The 19,112-nt window shown below is 34.9% G+C and overlaps 1 non-coding gene and 1 pseudogene across 1 annotated transcript; one reads left to right on the top strand and one right to left on the bottom strand.

Annotated features, from left to right (window-relative positions):
- Positions 1-9,155: 9,155 nt before the first annotated feature.
- LOC112477079 lies at positions 9,156-9,274 on the top strand. The gene has a single exon (XR_003045318.1). It is a non-coding gene; the product is annotated as a 5S ribosomal RNA (ribosomal RNA).
- Positions 9,275-10,624: 1,350 nt separating this feature from the next.
- On the bottom strand, positions 10,625-17,481 carry LOC102888150 (annotated as a pseudogene).
- Between the last annotated feature and the right edge of the window lie 1,631 nt (positions 17,482-19,112).

The raw sequence follows: 19,112 nt of genomic DNA, 5'->3' as shown, positions 1-19,112 counted from the left end.
AAAAACAGCCCTGACTCCCTCTGGACAGATACAGGTGTTCTGGTCTTATTCATTCGTGAGGTGACTACACAGAGGGGTGCAGGAAGAAGAGAAGGGAGTTTAGAGCTGACTTATCTTGCTTAATCTGTGCAAATTCCAGAAGGCCCTGGGGAATCTGAGATTCCTAGACTTTTTCCCTTCTCACATTTCCTACTGGAAATCCCTCCAGCTGGCGGGATGCTAAAATAGGTACCATTTAGCTAGCTAATGAAGTCCATATGCAATTGTTAGAAATATAATTGACACTTCAGACTTGGGATCTGCATTTTGCTTCATACAGTTTTCTGCTGCCTAGTGCAGCTGCCTGCTGGGAACGCTTCTGTTTTTCCAAGCTTCTTTGCCTCAGCTGGAATTAAAAGGAGATGCTTGATGTGTTAATGTCAGGTTATAATAATACCTATCTGTTATGCTGATTAAATAAAATAACATTTGTAAAGCAAAGTGCCAGACACAGGGTGGGCACTGTCTAAATCGTACCATTATTTACAACCTACCCTCTACCCAACTTTTCCAGGTTTGTTTCTCAAAACTCTGTTCCCCCCACCACTAAGGCTTAGCCCGGCACATCTTATGTCTATTTATACTGAAACGGTCATTGTTCCTGGCAGACATTAGGTCCCTTCATGGCTCTGTGACTTCCAACATGCCTGGAGCAGAGAATGCTGCAGTGGCTCCAGGATTTATCTCCTGAGCAATAAACAAAGTACTTGAGGATCAGAGAATAGTCTTCATGAACTTGAACACTCTCTGTAACATTTAACTCTTTTTTTGGCTTTTGAGACAGAGTTGGCACTCAATAAATACTTGTCACGTGAATAAATACATAAAGAAAGAGGGTTCTGAATGATTTTGAAACATCATGTAAAAAAATCACCATGGAGGCTTGCTAAAATTACAGTCTCTCTGCAGTGTTTCCCATTACAGATAAGAGATGCAGACAGGAAATTCAAGCCCAGGATACACAGTGCATGCATGCTCACACGCACACACTCTCACACACACAGTCACATATTTACACATGTACTAATTAATTAAATACATAAATAACATAAGAACATAATATTTTTTAAAAGAACAGAGGAATAGTGTATGATACTGCAGAGAAAGATATTATCAGTTTTTGGTTAACAGCCTCTAATCAACCCGAACTCAAAATAAGATCATAAGAATCTATCTGTTTTCTTTTTAGTCTATGTATACTAGGTACAGATTCAGAAAACAATAATACATAAATAGCAAATTTTTATTGAGGAACAGTATTAAGGATTCTTCTTAAATTACATTAGTATTGCTTACAACTCTTTGAAATCACACACGTATGCACACACACCAATCTTACAAGCAAGGAAACCAAGGCTCAGAGAGGTTAAGTAACTTAACTGACCACAAGATGTTAGGTCAAGCCTCAAACCCAGTGCTCCCAGACGAAATCTATGCTCTTAACCACAACTCTTTACTTTTCTTTCCAATGATGTTAAAAGTGAGGCCAAGTGTGAAAAGACCACTACCCACTTTGCATACTTCAATAGAATCCTCCATAGTAATTAAAGTCACTCTACAGTTCTCCTTTAACTGGAAGCATAATTCAATGGTAAATTATATTGCCTGGTTATAGTCCAGATTTTGTTCTCAAAGCAGCTGCAAATTGTTTATGGTGTCCGAGTGTGCACCGGATGCATAGGAAATGAGAAGGGAGTACTGCTGTACTGAGAGAGAGTTTACTGTGTGCAAGAAACAGGGCTGGGTACTTAATATACTGTATCTCATCCAGTGAAATAAGAGTGAGGGAAAACTTTGATCTAATGAGAACTAGGAGAAAAAGTTTCTTTACTGTATTATTCACATTTTTATCTGCTTTTCCTTAGTATTAGGAAAGGTACATTTTATTCTTAGGCTATTTATAAAGTATTATTTTTAACATCTCAGAGAAGGTCCTTGAGTTAAGTTCACACCTCTTGTATCTACTTCTATGCTATGTTTGAAGGTCCATAATTAAAGAATAAAGTCTTTGCTTTAATGTTCCTATCCCTTGATAAAGTGCCAACACTCAGGAATATAGCTGAGTAATCTTAGAAATTTTTTTCTTAGAGTATATGAGGTTAGAACTCAACATGAATTATGAGTGGTATGGACCAGAGACTAAAAGAGGCCATCTTTGGGCATAGGAAAAAGTACTGAGGATACTTGAAAAGATACTGAATCACTTTATAACATTTCTGAGGTTTGTTTCTGGTCACTGGGAAATGGTTACTCCTATTGTCTATCCTTCTTCACTCCAGTTCTTCCTCCATGCTGCCATGCTCTCTGCTCCTATCAAGTAAGTTGGTATCCCAGAAGGCCAGCTTATATACTGAATATGTAAGAACCCCTTGGAGATATATTTTTTTAAAAAAATATATGTTTGTGGACCCTGCCCCAAATCTTTTGATCTAGTGTCTATAAAGTAGGGCCCGAGAAGCTGGGATTTCAATAATTTTCCTGAGTGATTCTGAAGCAGAGCCAGATTATCAGCCTTTGATAACCTTGAAAGGATCAGTGCTGGAGAAACTTTGCTTCATGTGCTCTCATGGTGCCTCAGAAGCATGAGGACCAGTGGGGAGTCCATATCAATATTTCGTCTCTCTTAAATCAATTTTTAAAAGTCATTAAGCCATAAAATTTGATTTCCCTGAAAAGTATATATTGGTTTAATGGACAAGGTAGTACATAGGTCCTCTTGAGCTTGCAGTTTTGCTGCATTCCTTCCATCTTCTACCTTCGTGTAACCCAGAGGTAGATATTATCTAATCAACCAAGTAAAACACATCTAGCTCCCTAGCTTTCTCTCATCAGACCCTTCCATAACTCAGCCATCCTAAATTATTTATTAGCTCAGCTGCATCTTCTAAACTTTTTTCTAAGATTTCTCATGTTATTAATATTGGATCAGGGTGAGAGACACTTTCGTCCTTCTTTCAGTATAAAAATTGGCATCCTTAAAGAATACAGTGGGGGAGGAAGAAAATATGATCATTTCCTTGGTCTTCATGCCTGATTCTCACAAAGATGATCTATTTTATTTTAAACCTTGATCAAAACAAATCAATGTTTCTATTCGAAGAAACACATTGTAATAAATCCCACAAATAGATGCACCCCAAAACAAAAGTTGAAGATGATGAAATGTGTCTTGGTGTTGATATATCCACCAGTCTTCTGGAACTGGCTCTTACTGGCTGGTGAGAACCAACTCTGCCCATCTTCCATCTCCATATTTAGGGACATCACTTTGGACCTTGAAAAAGATTATGATGGGAGTATCTACCTCATGAAAATCAGCAAAATGCTACAAATCAGGGCTTCTTTATTCAGACATCTGGCTTACCAGCATGCCACTACATGAGATTTCCTAGATCATCTAATTGGCCTCCTGGGCAACTACTATCTTCCTGGCCACCCTTAGCTTTGTAAAAGTGGCTACTTAGACTACTCACCAGGCCTACTCTTCAAGAGAGACTACAAACTCACCAACATTCCTCCTATTTTATTTTAATTTAACCTATTTATTGTAAAATAAAACACAAATATAGAAAACGATACAAAAATTATTAAAAGGAATTTGTTAACCCCAAAAAGAATATACTTGCCCAAAATAACTCCTTGTGGTTAACTGGGTTCAAACTGATAAGCAGAATATAACAACCATTGTTTACAGAGGTCCCTCACTAGGCTACCAAGCTTTCTGCACTTTGCACCTGCTCACTGAGTTGACCCTTTTAAGAAAGCTCCTAGGATCGAAACTTGATCAGTAGGACTGAGACTGTGTCCATCCAATCATCTTTACCAACCAATCAGAGTAACTCCATGCTGACCAATCAGGACAGTGCTATTTGGATCAATCAAACTGTGAAGATTTTGAGTCTTCATTTGCATAGAAATGGACCAATCATGAATAGAGGGTGGGCACTCTTCTCTATATGAGCCAGTTTCACCTTTGCTTTGACACAGTGACTTTTCAGTCTCCATCAAAGTTTGAGTTTCCCCAGAGGATAGCTGTAACACTGGAGACTCCTTGCCTGAGCCTCCTCACTGAGCCACTTAGACTGAGCTATTTAGACTGAGTTGCTGAATGCCTGAGCTGTCTTACAGCCAACTTGTTCCACAGCTGAGCTGTTTTGTAATTGAGCTATGTCACAACTGAGTTATTTTCAGCAGAGCTGTTTTGTAGTCAAGGTGTTTTACAATTGAGCTATTTTCAATGAGTAAGTTCTCTGCCTTCACTGCACCCCAAATTGGGGATTTCTGTTGGTGTTGAATTTGTGATGAACTTTAGTTAATAAACTACACCTTTGTAACCACCATTTGAGTCAAGAACTAGAAATTTTCCAGTTACTCCAGAAGCTTTTTCATGTGTCCTCTCCTAAAAGTAAATCACCATCTTGACTTTGATAGAAATTCATCTTTGCATTTCTTTATTGCTTTGTCACCTGGGTATATCTATACATTATATTGCATGTGTCAGTTTTTTAAAAAATTGATATGCCTTTTAAGTTCCTTTTAACCTACAGATCCCTGCTTTCTTTGCTCTATTTCCTTATAATTTATCTTTTGAGGAACCTAAACCTTTGACATATAGATTTCCAACAGATTGTATGCTCATGGTACAGTTTAACATGTCTCTTTATCTTCTGTATTTCTTTCACATTAGCAGCTGGATCAAGAGGTTTGATCAGACTTGTGTTTGATACCTTTGGCAAAATACAGATGACATTGTGGTTTTTCATCAGAAAACACTTGACTGATTGTTTCTCATCTTATAAAGTTCAGTCACTGATTCTCATAATAGGAAATAGAAATAATTCTTAAATATATGAAATATATTTGACTTTATTCATGTAAGTGAAATTTAAAACATAAAATATTTCCATTCAATTACTTACATATCTAGATATTTCAGGCAGGGCATCTAGACACAGAGCCTGAGATGAGAGTTTCCCATGAGAGTGATTTTAAGAGGAAGTGCTCTCAGAAAAAAGGGAGGGAGGGGAGGTGGATGAGGCAGAAGAAGAAAACTGAGCGAGAATGTGGTCTCAGCTCCAGACTGACATCTGCTTGATCCCACGGAAAACCCTGGAGCACAAGTCACACCATGTGTTTGGTTCCACCTCAAGGCAAGGAGGTAGTCCTTTATGTCCTTGTGTCAGTCAGTCACTTACCTTTCCGGCTGCCTTTACTCGCTGTCTCCCAGGGTGAGGAGGGAGGATACAATCTCCTGATCAAGATGGCTCCACTGGGGGACATCCCTGAGAAAGGGCTGATGTGAGCTATTAGGAGCCAACACCCACAGGAGCTGAAGACAGCTTACCACTGACCTTGAGAGGAGGATCTGGGCAGGGTACCAACTGAATTCACTACACTAAGTACAGCCTTTGCTCAACACATTGTAAATAAAGCTTTAGAGCAAAGATTAAAGAACTATAAATCTAAAACACACTTAAACATTTTATTGACGAATATTTGCCATTTCGAAGGCAGTCAGAGTCAAGGCTATTGAGTCAAATAAATTGGTTTTGAGTTGCAGCTCAGCCACGGTGACATGGTAAATGGACATAATTATTTTTAAAAACTCTATCTTATAGGATAGCCATGAGGATTTAAAAAGACCAGATTTCAGTATGAATAGCATTTTGCCTGAGTATGGTGCAGTCTCAGTAAGCTTTAGCTAATTGCTCCTTTGCTACTGCCTAATGCAACTAACTTTGAACCTCTTACAAAATATATACAAAATAAACAAATAACTGACTAACTAAAGTCAATGTTCAATTTAATATTACTCTGGCCCCCACACTGGTGTTTTTCACTTCAAAATATTTTAACTTTCTGCCTCACCATGCTATACCTGTGAACTCAGAAACACATAATCTGAAGCATTTAAATTATGTAAAATAATTAAGCTTACTTATTAAGCATTAAAAAAATTCAATATCACTATATGGCTTATGGATTATTTTAAAGAGAAATTGGAGATGCTATAATTATTTCTCTTGTAAAACTTTTAAAGTATATTAATAAATTATATATTAATAATTTCCTCCTGAGTACAAAAGCATTGTAAACATATTTAAAAATACAGATTAGCAAAATAAAGCAAAAGTAATCCAGACCCCATCAATATTATTTTTTATGCCTATCTTCCAGGACTTTAAGTACATAAATATTTATGCCTGTAATATTTTAATACAAATTGTAAAACTTTTAAAGTATATTAATAAATTATATATTAATAATTTCCTCCTGAGTACAAAAGCATTGTAAACATATTTAAAAATACAGATTAGCAAAATAAAGCAAAAGTAATCCAGACCCCATCAATATTATTTTTTATGCCTATCTTCCAGGACTTTAAGTACATAAATATTTATGCCTGTAATATTTTAATACAAATATGTATTCATACTGTTTATAATGTTTCGTAACTTTCTTTTATAATTTCAGAGGCTATCAAGTTTTTCAAGGTCATTAAAAGTTTTGCAATGTCATTTAAATGACACAGAATAGCATAATATTTGATGCAGATATAAATATAGATATAGTTATAGATGTGTATATGAAGAAATAAATATATAAATATGTACGTACAAAATACATAAAAAATATTAGAGAAATCTGTTTATACACACTGTGTAAAAAAATAGGTTTTATTTTTTAATAATCAAATAAATTCATTAATCTTTTTTAACTTTTGAGTTTGTCATTGTGATTAAAGTTCTATTATTTTTTAAAATACAAAATGATTATAGTTTTTTTAAGGCATATTTTAAATTTATTTAACAATTGCTTTTGGGACAAGCTGGGTGAAAAGCTGGGTGAAAGACATTACAGATGTTATCAAGCTAGATAAGAAACAGATGCTACTGGATTCTCCTAGTCAACTCAGAGACACTTATGGGCACAAACCATTATAATATAAAAGATAAAATGTATAGTTATTACACCATGTGCTAAAAAATACAAGAAAGAGATCATAACTTCTGGAGGTAAGAGAGAAGGATCAAGAAAACTATCACAAAGGAAATGGATTTGCACTAACATTTGATGGGTGAAGAAGGTGGGGAGAAATATCTTGGCTAACAGAAAACAGGAGACAATGAAGTTAGAATCCCAGTCATTTCATTCTCAGATAAAATCTCTAGTTGATTAGTTCCAAACATTATGACAAAGCAAATGATTTCCTGAATTGCACCCAATAAGAGATATCAGGTAGGCAAAAACATTTTCCAACATGTTTAAAATTGTGCTTATTGTGACAAATCCCCTGTTTGAAGCCAGATGACTCCTCTAATGATGTATCTTTTCTTTGGAAATAAAAAGATATGGGGTATGTCACCTCTTGGTTGATCCTTAGGCAACTGAGGAAACTGACTTGGATACAGGTATCATGATCTTACCCTTATGATAACAACTGGACAGAAATGCACTTGCTGGAATTCTCAAGCCACCCCTAAGTTCAGAGTATAACTAAATTCTCTATTAGAGAGCCAATTTCTTGCGAGGGAAATTAAGTTATTATTGCCTCTTGAATGTCTGGCAGGCTCCATCTCTGGCTAATGCCTATAATTATACAAACAGCCTTCTGAGCACAACCCGTATGGCAGCTGCATATGGCATTTACAGTTGTTATAATAACACAACAGCCAGCCAAGAAGCACAACACAAGCACAACTCTAACCCACAAGTGACCTGCTAATTAGCAGCTGTGTGGGGTTAACAAAGAGAGCACCTCATATAGGGTGGTGTGTTATTAATGTAAACACTGACCCTGGTAAATGGGAAAATGTATGCCAGGAGAAGCTTACTCATTCCCTGCTTGTGCTGGTCAAACAAATGAGAAAAGCACACATTCAATAGAAAGAGCCTGTAAAATTAATATAACACTGAGAAGAAGGAATCTGGTGTCTCTTTCCCGCACCACTCCCACTACTCCTGAATCATAACTACAGAATTAATCTCTGGGTTTGAATATTGGAGTTAAATGTGTTCTGTCCCAAGACCCCACTCTCCATCCTGGCTGTGATGGCTCCTTTTCTCATTCCATTTGCCCTAAAGCTTCTTTTGGTTCCCCATGTCAAAATTGTTCATTTTGTTTTCTGTGCTGAGAAGGATGTTTGTATAATTACACTGTTATTGAGACCCATAATGAAAAGTAAAATTCCTCCTAAAATTTCTCTTCCTCCCATCCAACTGCTTCAAAAACCGGTGTTTCTGCTTTGGTCTCATCCCTTGTTAGTCTAATTCCAGATGCTGCTGAAGTCAAATATTTGAATGTTGTTCTTAATAATTGTCATTTACACAGGTCATTCATAAACAAATTTCTTAGGCAAAACAATGAAAACACATATGGATATTCAGGCTGCTCACATGACCTCTATGTCTCATATTTTCTTTTTTATGTTTTTCTCTTCATAGCAGTATTCTATTTTTCCTCTTAATTTTTCTTCCTAACAAATGAAACTTTTTTCTCCCTTCTCTTATACAATTTATATCACTTACAACATAACACACTGAAATGATATCAAATTAGATGACATTATTAATCATAAAACAAGTATTTATTGAGTGTGCAAGTAATTGAAACGTGATGATGATGATGATGATGATGATTGATGATAGCAATATTTTTTAGGTTATGACCATTTATAGCCCTGTGCTAAACACTTTACATACATAATTTCATTCTATTCTCAGAACTCAACCAAGCAAGTTCTATTTTTCTCATTTTATAGATGAGAGAATTGGGGCTTTGAGATATTCAATACTTGTTCAAAATCTCACAGCCAGTGGGAGAGCTGGAATCCAAATTAGACCAATCTTACTCCAAAATCCATACAGATGCTTCTCCACAAGTCAGCTCAGAGCCCTGCTCAGAGCCCTGTCTCCTCATGTGTAAAGAAAAGAAATTAGACAAAACAATCTCTATAAAATATGAGGAGACTAAGAAATATATAAAATTCAGTCCTCAGGAGATTTCCACCTATTTATGAATCAGATAATAAAAGAAAATTTAAATTAATGTGTATTATATTTTGTAATGTATTTGGTTGATGTTTATAAAGTCTTTATTTAAAAAGTAAATTGAAGTCTATGGCCATGCCACCCTGAACACACCCGATCCCGTCTGATCTCGGAAGCCAAGCAGGATTGGGCCTGGTTAGTACTTGGATGGGAGACCACCTAGGAATATCAAGTGCTGTAGGCATAAAAAAATAATAATAAAATTTTAAAAATTTTAAAAATTTTAAAAAGTAAATTGAGGTCTTTGGTTCAAAGTAGCAGATCTATTACATGCCTTTTCTTTGCCTTCTCTCTCAAAGTTCAAGAAAATGTCAGTATAATTCTACAAGGAAATAAACCTATAACCATACAGGAATGGAAGTTATCAGGGGACAAGCAACTCCAGGATGTAGAGATGTCAAAAACAGATGGGAATGTGATAAAGAGAAAGCTCTAGCGTAAGGGCGAGACTGTCTTCCAGATGGACCCATGAGAGGCTTCCAATTTGGAGATGGCAGAAGGCTATCGTGAAATGTAAGGGGAGTGGGAGGAGGCCTACTGAAAGGTTAAGCACGCTTGGCAGGCCATTTGCCTCACCTTCACCCTGAGCGTAAGAAGCCCATTTTCCTCCCATCGTGAAAAATATGAAAGTCTCTCTTCTAGATAAATTAAGCAAAGTGCCCAGGAAGAATTTACATTACTGGGTCCTCTTGGTACAGAGTACAGCCCTTCTGATTCTGCATTTGAATGACTAATTTCACAGGCAATAAGTTGCCTTTCAGGCCATCTTGAAGAGAAGCCTTCCTTACAGGAATTTCACATCAATTCCATGTGATTATCAACATGACTCTTTATTCTTATGTATAAAAAAGGCAACCAAGAATTACAAGATATATGATAAATAGCAGCATCACGGAAAAAAAGACCATACAGATGAACAGAAATAACGATCTTTGAATCAGATAAGTAAAATCAAAACAAATAAGGTAATCAAGAGTTCTTAGAAATTAAAAATTAGATTGCCAAAATAAAATGTCAGTGGAAGGACTGGAAGATAAAGTAGAATACTTCTCCTAAGGCATAACTCAGAATGTTAGGGATAGACAGAGTAAAGAAAACAGATTAAGTCAGTCCCATGCAGTTCAACATCTTACTAATGAAAGTTACTAGGAAGATCAGAGAATGAAGAGAAAATCAGATATAGAATGAAACTCAGAGATGAAAAATACAAAATTTTCCAGAATAAAAAGACTATAGTGTGATGTAATAATAAATACAGATGACAGAAGACCACATCTAAAAGATTGTCATGAAATTTAAGAACAGCATGACTTTAAAAAAAATAAAGTCTGAAAGCTTCCAGAGGAGGGAAAAAAATTGAATCTCCCACAATGGAACAATAATTTGATTTCTCATGAAGACCATTAACTATGAGAAGACACTGTTTTCAAAGTTTTGAGGGTAATTTTTTTTTTTTTTGATAGATCCTGCCTCAGGTTTATTTGTACAAATAACACAGGAGGACTCCAGCCTAACAAAGACAGCAGTCCAGGGCTCACACCGGTCCTTGAATCTTCACATGGGCAGACAGAGGCTTCTGCTCTGGAGCCTTCACGGGGGCCTGGGTACCTTTGCGAGCTGGAGCCTGAGCCTGAGCTGGAGGCAGAGCTGCAGCTGCAGCCTGATTTTTTGTTTGAGCCTTTAGCCTTAGACTTTGGCCAGCAGAGCCTGAGACCCCTGGCAATTACAGTCATGAGCATGTCTCACAAGCTTGAGGTGAGCGATACAGGCAAGTCGACTGAGCTTGCGGCTGCTGCCCTTTGGGATCTTGGGCAGAAGATCCCTCCTTTGGTTTACGAGGGCCTTGATAGCCTCCAAATGTGCACTCATAGTCTTGGTGCTGTTGGCTTCATCTTCTTTGGGCCTTTCGTGTGCTTCTTGGCAAAACACATGTTCCTCAGGAATTTGGGGTTCATTTCCTTAAGAAATTCATATCTTTGTGATCGGCATCTTTTGATGCCATTTCTGTGCCATTTTCAGGACTAGTTGTGCATGGCGTGGTTCTTGGAATTGGCCACGTCTGCACTGAAGCCTGAAGCTCTTGAGGGCAGTTTTTTTAATAGACCATTTTAGAAAACTTGTAGATTTACAGAACAATTGAGAAAATAGTATAGAGAATTCTTATAAACAGAGGACCCAGTCTCCTCTATAATTAATATCTTACAATCTTACATTGGCACATTTGTTATAATTAATGTACCAGTATTGATATATTCTTATTCATATTTCCTTAGTTTCTATCTAATGTCCCTTTTCTGTTCCAGAATCCCATCCAGGGTGCAACATTGGCCTTAGTTGTCATGTCTCTTTAAGCTCCTCTTTTTCTGTGACAGTTTCTCAACCTTAATCTTGTTTTTGATGATCTTGAGTTTTGAGAAATATTGGTCAGGTATTTTGTAAAATATTCCTGTGTTGGAATTTCTCTGCTGTTTTTTTCATAGTTAGACTGGGGTTATGGGTTTTGGGAAGGAGGAAGACCACAGAAGTAAAGTGCCATTCTCATCATATCATATTAAGGCTAAATATCATCAACATGATTTATCACTGTTGATATTGAACTCATCTAGCTGAGGTAACATTTGTCACATTTTTCCATTGTAAAGCTACTCATTTTTATTCCTCTTTCTATTCTGTACTATGCATAGCTCACACTTAAGGATTGGGGTCTTTTGATCCACCTCTTTAAAAGCAGAGTATCTATGTAAGTTATTTGGAATATTTCTGTATGGGGCTTTGTCTTTTTCTCTCCATTAATCGATTATGTATTTATATCACTATGGACTCATGAACAGTTAGTTTATATTTTGGGTTATAATCCAATATTTCTTTTTTTTATTGCTCAAACTGTTTCAGCATTGGCCAAAGGAGCTATTTTAGTTGACTCTCGTTTACCTTTGACATAATCTCCTCAATGTGTATTCGTTGAATTTGAGTGTTCTGTTGGTTTTTATTTTGAGTACTTTTAAACTTTCTGTCACTACAAGGTAATCCAGGCTCATCTTGTATATTTTTTGTACTTGTCCTAAAATCAGCAACTTCTCCAAGGAGGCCTGCCTTTTTTATTGAAATGGTTTTAGAAACTAAGATCTGAGTGCTAAGGTGTGTTCACAGCTACTTAGGTGTCTGTTTCTAGGCTCTCTGAGCTGGAAATATATGTGCGTATACTAACACATATATATACACACACATCTATAACTATTTTAATATGTAAACATTTGGGTCTATATTAAGTTAAACATGAATTCATACTGATGTCTCCAACCAGACTCCACTACCACATGGATTATTCTAGTCTTCTCTCCTTGCCTATCTGTAAACTACCATTCTTACAGTGAAAAACCTGGCTCCCATCATTTTCCATTCATTTCTTCATTTGTTCAATTCTAGTAAACATATCTAAAGTATCAGAATTGCTCATACAACCATGAGAAACAATTTTAGCAGTTAGAGTATGTACTTATGTGCAGTTTTTTGTTTTTTTTTTGCCTATAAAATTAGATTCCACTTGTTTCCAGAGTTACATAGATCAACTTCTTTTTCTCTGGTTGGTTTTTTTTTTTTTTTTTTTAATTTGGATACTGAAATTCACTCTGTACCGTTACTTTCTATGATTTTGATGAATGGATTAAATCTTGTATACAGTATTACAGTATTATACAAAACAGTTTCACCATCCTAAAAAAATTCCCCATGTTTTATGTACTCTTCTCCCCACCTCCTCTTAAACATCTGACAAGTGATCTTTTATCATCTCTATAATTTTGCATTTTCTAGTATATCATATAATTGGAATCTCACAGTATATAGCCTTTTCAGACTAGCTTTTATCCACTTAGCAATATGTTTAAGATCCCTCAATGTGTTTTCACAGCTTGATGGATCATTTCTTTTTAATGCGAAATACACTGAGCAATAATCTATTGTACAGATTGTATCACAGTTTGTTTATTCATATACCTATTGAGGGACATCTTGGTTGTTTCCAGTTTTTAGTAATTATGAATAAAACTGCTATAAACATTCACATAAATTGCTGAATTGTGTGGTAAAACTATGTAACTTTGTAAAAAAAGAACTGCCAAACTTTCTTCCAAAGTAGTTGTAACATTTTGCATTTCCACCAGCAAAATTGTTCTGCATCTTTTTCAGAACTGGGTGTTGTCAGTGTTTTGGATTTTATTCATTCTAATATGTTTGTAATGGTATCTCATTAATGTTTTAATTTGCAATCCCCTGATGACAAATGATATCAAGCATCTGCTCTTTCACTAACGTAGTGCTGTCTTAATTATTATAATTTTATAGTAAATCTTGAAATTGGAAAGCTGAGTGCTAATTTTGTCTTTCTTTATTCAATATTGTTCTGACCATTCTTGTCTGTTGCTTTTCTACGTAAACTTTAGGATCGGTTTGTTAGTGTCTACAAAAAGGCATACTGAGATTTAGGTTGGGATTGTTTTAAATCTAGAGATCAAATGGGGGGAAAGTGACATCTTAATGATAATGTCTTACAAATCATGAACATGGAATATTTCTTTATTAATTTATAACTTTGATTTTTTTATCAGAGTTTTATAGTTTTCCACACATAGATCTTATACATATTTTGTTCAATTTATACCTAAATATTTCAATTTTTGGCGCTATCATAAATGGTGTTGTTTTTCTAATTTCAAATTCCAATAGTAATAGACCTTTGTATACTAACTTTAAATCCTGTGACTTTGCTATGCTTGCTTATTAGTTCCGGAAGGGTTTTTGTTGTTGTTGTTCATTTCTGTATTTGGTTCTTTTCTCTTTTTTTGGCTGTTTTTTGTCAGTTTGGGGGATTTTATAAAAAGAAAATCATGTTTTCTGTGAACAGCGGTAGCTTTATTTCTTCCTTTCTAATCTGTTTATATTTTAATTCCCCCTTCTTGTTTTATTGCATTAGCTAAGACAAAGTAAAATGTAGAATAGGATTGTTATGTGGTGACATCCTCACCACATACCTGGCTTCAGAGAATAAGCATGTTTCTCACCAAGTATAATGTTAGTTTTAGGTTTAGGGTTTTTTTGTTTTTTGGTTTTTGGTTTTCTTTTTTAGATATTCTTCATGAAGTTGAAGAAGTTCTCCTTTATTCTTTGTTTGCTAAGAATTTTTATCATGAATAGGTATTAGTTCATTAAATGCTTTTTCAGTATCAATTGCCATAATCAAATGATTTTTCTTCTTTAGCCTATTGGTGTGGTGGATTATATTAATTGATTTTTGAATGTTGAACCAGCCCTGCATACCTGGAATAAAGCCCACTTGGTTGCAGTGTATAATTCTTTTTATGTATTGTTGGATTCAGTTTGCTAACATTTTGGTAAGGATTTTTCAATCTGTGTTTTATTAGTTGACTTTTGATATTAAAAAAAAATTACCACAAAATTATTGGCATGAAAATAATGTAAATCTATTACCTTACAGTTCTTGAAATCAGAAATGTGAAGCATCTTACAGGCTAACATCAAGATGTCAACAGAGCGCCATTCCTTTTGGAAATGTTAGGGGGTAATTCACTTCCTGGCTTTTTTCAGCTTCTAGAGACCTACTGTATTCCTTGGTTATTGACCCCTCCCTCTTAGCTTTAAAAAAATATTAATCTGACCTCTGTCTGTCATCACATCTCCCCTCTCACTGTGACTTTCTCTATGTCTCCTATAAGACCCTTGTGGTTACATTAGGACCACTCAGCTAATCCAAGATAATCTCCTATCTCAAGGTCCTTGACTTAATAACATCTGCAAAGTATATTTTGCTGTGTGAGGTAACATATTATCAGATTACAGTGAATAAAATATGGACATCATTGGGGATATATTTTGTCTACCACATGTTCATGAGGTATTGTTCTGTAGTTTTTCTTTCTTCTAATGTCTTTATCTGGTTTTGTATTAGAGTAATGCTGGCCTCATAAAATAAGGACATATTATATTTCCTCTTATTTTCTAAAAGAGATCGCACAGAATTAGTATTATATTTCTTCCTTAACATTTGATAGGATTCAACAATATAACCATCTAGGATTGATGCTCCCTTTTTTTAAGGTTATTCATTATTGATTCAATTTTTAAATAGATATAGACCTTTTTAAATTACCTACTTTTCCTTGTATGTTTTTATAACATATCTTTCAAAGAATTGGTTTATTTCATCTAACTTATTGAGTTTGTGATCATAAAGTTGTTTATAGTATTTTTTTTTTAATTATTCTTTTCATGTCCATGTGGTCAATAGCAATGACCTTTCTTTAATCTCTGCTATTAGTAATTTGTGTGTGTGTGTGTGTGTTTTCTTTTATCCTGGTTATCTCTGCAAGAAGTTTATTATTTTATCTTTCCAAAAACCTAGCTTTTGGTTTTGTTGGTTTTATTATCATTTTTATGCTTTCAAATTTATAAACTCCTGCACTAGTTTTTGTTTCCTTTCTCCTGCTTGCCTTAGGCTTACATTGTTCTTCCTTTCCTAGATTCCTAAAGTGGAAGCCTATATTATTAATTTTAGATTTTTCTTATTTTCTAATACATGTATTGGTGCTATAGATTTTCCCCCAAAGAACCACTTTTGAAAAACTTCACAAGTTTGGATAAGTTATATATTCAATTTCATTTATTTCAAAATAATTTTAAATTTCAAATTGAGAATTCTTTGGCTCATGTGTTATTAAGAATTTAATGTTAAAATATTTTGGAATTTTCACTATATTTGTATTATTGATTTCTATTTTAATTCCATTGTAGTCTGAAAAAATACATCATATAATTTTTATTCTGTTAAACTGATTAAACCATGTTTTGTAGCTTAGAATTTGATCTATCTTGATGAATATTCCACATGAGCTTGAGAAGAACTTGTATTCTACTGTTGGATGGAGTTCTCTATAAATGTCAATTAGATCAAATTGATTTATAGTATATTTGGTTCAACCATATTCTTACTGACTTTCTGCCTTCTTGATTTATCAATTAATGAAAGAGGGATGTCTGCAGCTATCACAGTGAAGTTATCTATTTTCTCTTTCCAGTTCTATTAGTTTTTTCTTCACATATTTTGGTGATCTGTTGTTAGGTTAAGGATTATTATGTCTTCTGGGGAAGTTGGCTCCTTTATTGTATTCGATCTTCTTTATCTCTGATCATTTCTCTTTTCCTGAAATCTACCTTGTGTAAGATTAATTTAGTTACTTGCAGTTTATTTTGATTAGTGTTACCATGTTATATCTTTCCCCAACCCTTTACTTTTAATCTATCTGAGTTTTAAAGTGGGTTCCTGTAGACAACATATAGTTTAAGTCTTGCTTTTTTTTTATCCATTCTGCCAATTCCTGTCTTTTAGCTGGCATATTCAGATTATTTACATTTAAAATGATTGTTGAAACAGGCTAATATTTACAAAGTTTGTTACAGTTTTCTTTACATTACATTCATTGTTTTTTTTCTCCTATTTTTCCACTCTGCCTTCTCTGGTTTTAATGAACATTTCGTATAATTTTGCTTTATCTTTTCCTTTAGCATATAAATTATGCTTCTTTTAACAAAAATTTTAGTAGTTGCCCTAGAGTTCACAATAGATATTTACAACTAATTTAGGTCCACCTTTAAAAAAAATTATACCACGTCATGTGTAATTCAAATTATACCACTTTAGGTAACATATAGCAGAGTATTATCAATTCCTCTCTCCTGTCTCTTATGATATGCTGTAATTTGTTCATGTGCTATAATTGTCCAATAAACTGTCATGATTATTGCTATAATAAAGTTATTTTTAGAGCAATTTAGAATTTAAAAATTAGAAGTTATTATTTTACTTTTATTTTGCCTATTCTGATGATATTTTTATGTAGATTCAAGTTTCAGACCTATCATATTTTCCTTTTGTCTGATTGTATCTTTTAACATATTTTGGCAGCATAGTTCCGCTGATGATAAAGTCTCTCAGTTTTATTTGTCTAAGAAACAAACAGTTATTTCTCCTTAACTTTTAACGAATAATAATCTCTAGGTATAAAATACGAGGTTGCCAGTTTCTTTCTTTCAACACTTTAAATATTTCATTACATTCTTTTTTTGTTTGCATGACTTCTAACAAGAAGCCCACTGTATTTCTTATTTTTGTTCCTCTGTAGATAAGTTTTCCCCCTTTCTGGCCTTTTCTCAAGATTTTCTATTTATCTTTGGTTTTATTCATTTGAATATGATGTGCTCAGGTGTAGTTTTTCAGTATTTACCTTGCTTGGTGCTCTCTGAACTTTCTGTATCTGTCGATCCCCTTCTGTATCTGTGATTTGTGTCTCTTACTGACTTGGAAACATTCTTAGCCATTGTTACTTATAATATTTTTTTCTACTCTGTTCTCTCTTGCTTCAGCTCTGGTAATCTAATTATGTATACTTTACTCTTTGAGATTGTACCACACTTCTTAGACTTTTTTCTATTTTTTTCTTATTTTTTCTCTTCATGATTCAGGTTAGTAAGTTGCTATTGACATATCCTCAAGCTTACTGATTCTTTCCTTCACTGTGCCCAGCATACTGATGAGCTCATCAAAGGAATTCTTCATTTCTCTTAACATTTTTTCCCTAGAATTTTATTTTTATTTTTTCTTTGCTTGCTTATTTTACCCATCTCTTCTTGCATATTGTCTACTTTTTCCATTAGAGCTTTGTTATGGTTAATTTTATGCCAACCTGACTGGGTCATGGGGTACCAGACAATTGGCCAAACAGTACTCTGAAAGTGTCTGTGAGGGCATTTTTGGATGAGATTTACATTTGAATGGGGACTGAGTAAAGCAGACTGCACTCTCCAATGTGAGAGAGCCTCATCTAATCAATTGAAGACCTGAATAGAACAAAAAGACTGAGCGAGAGGATCTCCTCCTGCTCAACTGCATAAGCTGAGAAGTCAGTCAGTCTACTCCTGCTTTCAGATTCAGACTAATAAATCAGATTTTCTTGAGTCTTGAGCTTGTGGGCTTTTGAATGAAACTTGCATCATCAGCTTTTCTAATTCTCAGACCTTTGGACTTGGACTGGAACCATATGTTGGTTCTTCTGGGTCTCCAGCTTACCAGCTGCACACCTTGAGACTTGTCTGCCTCCATAATAATGTGAGCCAACTCTTTATAACAAATAAATACATACACACGCGCACACACACACACACACACACCATTGGTTCTGTTTCTCTAGGGGTACCCTGACGAATACAAGCCTTCTAACATAGTAATTATAGTTATTTTTAATTTCCAGTCTGATAATTCCAAAATATATATTATAGTAAAGTTTGATTCTGAAGCTTGCTTTTGATCTTAGTCTATTTAGGCTGCTATAACAAACTACAACAAGCTAGGTAGCTTGTAAAGAAAAACACATTTATTTCTCATAGTTCTGGAGGCTAGAAGTCCAAAATCCAAGTGCCAGTATTGTCATCTGAGGGCCTTTTCCAGATTTTGGACTTATTGTATTCTCTTATGATGGAAGGGGCTAGGGAGCTCTGAGAGATCTCCTTGATAAGAACACTATACCTTTCTTGAGGTACCCATCCTCATGACCTAAGCACCTCCCAAAGGCCCCATCTCCTAATACCATCACCTTGAGGGGTTAATATTTCAACATATGAGTTTAAGGAGACACAAACATTTAGATCATAGCCCTTTCTCTTCAGACTGTGTTATTTTTCTGCTTTTTAACCTGCCTTGTCATTTTTTGATGAAAGCCAGGCATGATGTATTAGGTAATGTCAACTGAGGCAAAAAGCCTTTAGTGTGAGGTTTTATGTTAATGTAACTAGGAGTTAGACTGCTTAATGTTAGGTTACATAGTCTCTAAATTCCTCTTGTGGCCTTGTTTTTGTCTCTACTCTTGCCTTTGGGCTTCTCTGCGAGCTTTTCCTTAAACAGAGTCTGTATCTTACAGTTCTTTCAGCTCTAATACACTGTTATTATACTGGAT

Source organism: Pteropus alecto, unplaced genomic scaffold (genome assembly GCF_000325575.1).
Source record: "Pteropus alecto unplaced genomic scaffold, ASM32557v1 scaffold52, whole genome shotgun sequence".
Classification (NCBI taxonomy): Eukaryota; Metazoa; Chordata; class Mammalia; order Chiroptera; family Pteropodidae; genus Pteropus; species Pteropus alecto.
Note: the sequence above shows the minus strand (reverse complement) of the source record. Positions and strands in the feature narration are given on the sequence as shown.